Source organism: Equus asinus, chromosome X, assembly GCF_041296235.1.
Source record: "Equus asinus isolate D_3611 breed Donkey chromosome X, EquAss-T2T_v2, whole genome shotgun sequence".
Classification (NCBI taxonomy): domain Eukaryota; kingdom Metazoa; phylum Chordata; class Mammalia; order Perissodactyla; family Equidae; genus Equus; species Equus asinus.
Genome location: NC_091820.1, coordinates 119,709,053 through 119,715,136, shown reverse-complemented (window position 1 = coordinate 119,715,136; position 6,084 = coordinate 119,709,053). Strand labels below are relative to the sequence as shown.

Sequence of the window (6,084 nt, the reverse complement as noted above, 5' to 3'; positions counted from 1 at the left end):
TCGATAAATATAAGATATATAGGCATATCTTGGAGATATTATGGGCGGTTCCAGACCACTGCTATAATGCTATAAAGCAAATATCTCAATAAAGCGAGTCACACAAAATTTTTGGTTTCCCAGTGGATATAAAAGTTATGTTTACACTATACTGTAACCTATTAAGTGTGCAATAGCATTATATCTAAAAAAATAATGTACATACTTTAATGAAAAATACTTTATTGCTAAAAAATACTAAGTATCCTCCAAACCTTCATCGAGTCATAACCTTTTTCCTGGTAAAGTGTTTTGCCTCAATGTTGATAGCTGCTGACTGATCAGGGTGGTGATCACTGAAGGCTGGCGTAGCTGTGGCAATTTCTTAAAATAAGACAACAATGAAGCTTGCTGCATCGATTGGCTGTTCCTTTCAAGAATGAGTTCTCTGTAGCATGCGATGCCGTTTGATAGCATTTTACGCATAGTAGAACTTCTTTCAAAATTGGAGTCAATCTTCTCAAAACCTGCCACTGCATTATCAACTAAGTTTCTGTAATATTCTAAATCCTTTGTTGTCATTCCAACAATCTTCACAGCATCTTCATGAGGAGTAGTTTTCATCTCAAGAAACCAATTTCTTTGTTCGTCCACGGGAAGTAACTTCTCATCCATTAAATTGTTATCGTGAGATTGCAGCAATTCAGTTACATCTTCAGGCTCCACTTCTAATTCTAGTTCTCTTGCCATTTGCACCATATCTGCAGTTACTTCCTCCGGTGAAGTCTTGAACTCCTCAGAGTCATCCATGAGGGTTGGAAGCAACCAAACTCCTGTTCATGTTGACATTTTGACCTTTTCTCATAAATCATGAATATTCTTAATGGCATCTAGAATGATGAATCTTTTCCAGAAGTTTTTCAATTTACTTTGCCCAGATCCATCAGAGGAATCAGTATCTATGGCAGCTATGTGTAGTCTTTCTTACAAAATTTCTTAAATAATAAGACTTGAAAGTTGAAATTACTCCTGATCCATGGGCTGCAGAATGGATGTGTTAGCGGGCATGAAAACAACATTCATCTCATTGTACATCTCCATCAGAGCTCCTGGGTGACCAGGTGCACTGTTAGTGAGCAGTAACATTTTGAAAGGAATCTTTTTTTTGAGCAGTAGGTCTCAACAGTGAGCTTAAAATATTCAGTGAACCATGTTGTGAACAAATGTGCTGTCATCCAGGCTTTGTTGTTCCATTTATAGAGCACAGGCAGAGTAGATTTAGCATAATTCTTAAGGGCACTAGGATTTTTGGAATGGTAAATGAGCATCGACTTCAACTTAAACTCTCCAGCTGCATTAGCCCCTCACAAGAGAGTCAGCCTGTCCTTTGAAGCTTTGAAGCCAGTCATTGACTTCTCCTCTCTAGCTATGAAAGTCCTAGATGACTTCTTTCTCCAGTATAAGGCTGTTTTGTCTACATTGAAAATCTGCTGCTTAGCGAAGCCACCTTCATTAATTACCTTAGCTAGATCTTGTGGATAACTCGGGGCAGCTTCTACATCAGCGCTTGCTGCTTCCCCTTGCACATTTATGTTGTGGAGACGGCTTCTTTCCTTAAACCTCATGAACCAACCTCTGCTAGCTTCAGACTTTTATTCTGCAGCTTTCTCACCTCTCTCAGTCTTCACAGAATTGAAGAGAGTTAGGGCCTTGCTCTGGACTAGGCTTTGGCTTAAGGGAATGTTGTGGCTGGTTTGATTTTGTATCCAGACCGCTAAAACTTTCTCCACATCAGCAATAAGGCTGTTTCACTTTCTTATCATTCATGTGTTCACTGGAGTAGCACTTTTAATTTCCTTTAAGAACTTTTCCTTTGCATTCACAACTTAGCTAATTATTTGGTGCAAGAGTCTTAGCTTTCAGCCTGTCTCGGCTTTCGACATGCCTTCCTCACTAAGCTTAATCATTTCTAGCTTTTGATTTAAAGTGAGAGACGTGCAACTCTTCCTTTCACTTGAACACTTAGAGCACATTGTAGGGTTATAATATATTGGCCTAATTTCAATATTGTTGTGTCTCAGGGAATAGGGAGGCCCAAGGAGAGGGAGAGAGATGGGGGAACAACTGGTCAGAGGAGCAGTCAGAACACACACGTTTATCAATTAAGTTTGCTGTCTCATAAGGGCTCGGTTCCTGGTGCCCGGAAACAATTATAATAGTAACATCAAAGATCACTGATCACAGACCACCCTGACAAATATAATAATAATGAAAAAGTTTGAAATTTTGCAAGAATTACCCAAATGTGACACAGAGACAAGAAGTGAGCATATGCTGTTGGAAAAATGGCACTGATAGACTTGCTCAATGCAGGGCTAGCACAAACCTTCAATTGTAAAAACACAATATCTGCAAAGCACCATAAAGTGAGGTATGCCTGTAGATATAGATACAAATATAGATATACATATAGATCTGTCTATATGTATAATGGAATATTATTCAACCATGAGAAAGGAAGACATCCTGCCATTTGTGACAACATGCATGGACCTTAAGGGCATTATGCTAAGTGAAATAATTCAGATAGAGAAATACTGTATGATCTCACCTAAATGTGGAATCTGAAAAAGCCTAACTCAGAAACAGAGAGTAGAATGGTGGGGGGAGGCGAAAAACGGATACAAGGGTACAAACTTCCAGTTATAAGATGAATTAGTTCTGGGGATCTAATGTACAGCATAGTGATTATAGTTAATAATATCATATTATATACTTGAAAGATGCTAAGAGAGTAGATCTTAAATATTCTCACCACACAAATAAATGGTAATTATATGACAATGATGCAGGTGTTAGCTAATGCTATGGTGGTGATGATTTTGCAATATATAAATGCATCAAGTCAACAAGTTGTACACCCTAAACTTATACAATGTTATATGTCAATTATATCTCAATAAAAAAAGAAACGAATGGTCATCATTAACAATTGCCAAAATAGATTGAGTCAGGTAGGAATGAAGAGTACATTGGGTCTGCCAAAAATGAAATAATTGGAGCCCTTGATCTGAACTCAGAGGAGCGATGGGGAGTAGGGGTGGGAAAGAAGAAGCCTGGTGCTGATGATTAAAGAGGAAGTGGAAAATGAGAAAAAGAATATGGTGAAGGTAGGCCATTCCCTGGAGAAGCTTGGACGAAAAGTAAAGAACATAGATAGGAGGTAGTAAAGAGTTAGAGACATCCAGAGTTAAGGAAGTTCTGTTTCATTTTGGTTTGGGTTGTTTTTTACTTTTTAAGATGGAATATCTCTGAACTTGCTAAATAAATATCCAACGGAGAAGGAGTAATTTAATGCACAGGAGTTAAAAAGAATACTATATTGGCTAAAGTTCCTGAGATTGCCAGTGGGGAGGATGGAACAATGGCTCTGATGGTATGAAAAGCAAAGTGAGAGGGACTGGTGTTAACAGACAAATCTTCTCTGATAATGGGAGGAGAGCAAGTTCCTGTAGATTAAATGTGTGTAGATGTAAAAAGATCGGTGGGTTTAGTAGTGAGGAATTGAGGGAGTTCTTGTTTGGTGGCTTCTATTTAATATGTATAGTAGATCAACTTTATCTTCTGAGGTTAAGGAGGGAAGTGGTGGGGTAAAGGGTTTGAGAAGAGTGGAGAAAGTTTAACAATAGCCCCTGAAAAGAATGGAAGAGGATTCTGACTAAAAGCAAAGAGTAGGGTAGCTGGGCTGCATGTAGCACTAAGGGCCCTACTAAGGTTAGAAACCACAAACTTGCAATGATCCCAATCTGAACAACTGTGTGATGTTTCTCCAGTAGTGTTCAGCAGCCTGGAGAAAGGAATAAAAGAGCTGGAAGTCTGGATTGATTTGGAGTTTGGATATCATATTGTGGGCAAGCAGGTGGGATAAAAGCAAGACTGAAGGACTGTCATGATAAGACATGGGGTCTGTGCTACAGAAGGAAAACATGAATCTAGAAGGGAGAGGATAATTAAGAGAAAAATGAAGTTGTTTCAACTAGATCAAGGAATGGATATGGTTTGGATATGAGGGTGAGAGGTGTGGGGGAGTAAAAGCTTGTGGACAGAGGGATGTCAGAGGTTAGATACCAAAAGTGGAACATGACAAGTTCCAAGGTGTGGTCTTGGGAGTGCATAGCTGAGGTAGAGTGGAGGTGAAGTGAAAGAAGGGTAGAGAAGAGAAAGACCAGGAGATTGGATGGATCATCCAAAGTGATGGAACTTGCATGGAGATGAAGATAGTGATCTGGCTGACAAACGCTTCACCAAATAAAAGGAAGTATTCAGGAAGTTGGAAAACAACAGAGGTAAGAAAGGATAGAAAATGGTGTACCTGTACCTGGATAACATGAGCCTTAAAGGGGAAAAGTTTCCACATAAAGCAAGAGGAAAAGTCATTTGGAAGTGGCCCTTGAATCAAATATAATACTGACCTGATCCCAGTCCTGAAGTTTGTGGCCACGGAAGAATGAGTAGCAAGTACTCAGAGAGTCACAGGGAGCTCCTACCCTGGAAGAGAGCTAGGACTCAGTTTGAAGCCTCCAGAAGGCACTGTGGAAAGTGTTGGTAGAAGGGGAAGCAGGTGAGTGAGTCCAGAGTGTGGTTGGTGTGGGGGAAGCATAAGTTTGTTTGAGAACGATCAGAGATGAGACTTTAGATAGGATGACTAGCGGCGTCAGCATTTGGGGAAATTTCAAAGAAGAGGAGAGATGAGAAATCTAATGAAATTGACTGGTATCAATGCTCTGAAAGGAACTATGAGGAACATTTCCATGCCAACACGGATCCATGCACTGAGTGCCACTGAAGCTGTTTGTCATTAGCCACGTGTGCTCTCATCAGCATTCTATGGCTGAACTTCTTTGGCCCAAGGTTTCAAAAGACCATGGGCTTGGAGTCAGATTCTTGGGGTTCTAATTGCAGCTCTATTGTTCCCTAGCTGCGTGACTTCAGAGAGGTCACTTAACCTCTATAATCTTCCTGGATAGAATAGGGATAATAGTAGTACTGACCTCACAGAGTTGTCAAAAAAGATTAGAAGAGATACTATGTGTGAAATGCCTGGTATGTGGTAGCCATTCAATAAATTTTAGCCATATTTTCAAATGTTGATGAAAAGTAATCTTGGCCTCTCCACTGAGCTCCAGGCTTATGTAGCCACAGCCTACTTTACATCGCTACTTGGATGTGTCACAGGTACCTTCAACTGTCCGACACTCTCTTTATGGTTTTCCCCACCTAATCTTGTCTTCTTATAGCATTCCCCACTTCACTGAATGACACTTCCACCCATTCTATTCTCCAAATCAGAAACCTAGATATTATCCTAGATTCCTCCCTATGGAGTGACTCTCCATATCAAACTTATCACCAAACCCTGCCACTTTTACATACTAAATATCACTCACATCCACCCACCTCTCTCCATCTCCACTGCCACAGATTTTACTCCAGGAGCCTGAAAATCATCTTGGTTCTTCTCTTTCATAACACCCCACACCAATTATAAGTAAGTTCCTTTAATTCTTTTTTCAATTATTTTTAAACCTTTAAAAGTGATTTATATCATATTTGAAGAAGAGTATATAAATCATATGTACAGTTTGAAGAATAATTACAAAGGGAACATCCATTAACCACCACGCAGATAGACCTTACCAGTACTTTAGCAGTACCCTACCCTATTCTGCCCCATGATCACATTATTCTTTTCTCCCCAAAGGTAATCATTACCCAAATTTTGAATAATAAAGCCCTTCCTTTTCTTCATAGCTTTACTACCTAAGTAGGCATTCTTAAACAATATAGTTTAGTTCTGCTTATCTTTAAAGTTCAAAGAAATGGAATCATACTCATATATTCTTTGGTTACTTATTTATTTTACTCAACCAATATATTAGTGAGATTCGTTTATGTTGGCTTGTGTAAATTTAGTGTGCTCACTTCCATTGCTATATTGTATTCTATTTTATAAAGATACCACAATTGATTTGTTCATTCTACCATTTCTTTTGGTGAGGAAGATTTGCCCTGAGCCAACATCTGTTGCCAATCTTCCTCTATTTT

At 39.2% G+C, this 6,084-nt stretch overlaps 1 pseudogene; it reads right to left on the bottom strand.

The window, feature by feature from the left end:
• Positions 1 to 237: 237 nt before the first annotated feature.
• On the bottom strand, positions 238 to 2,012 carry LOC139042624 (tigger transposable element-derived protein 1-like; annotated as a pseudogene).
• Positions 2,013 to 6,084: the final 4,072 nt, after the last annotated feature.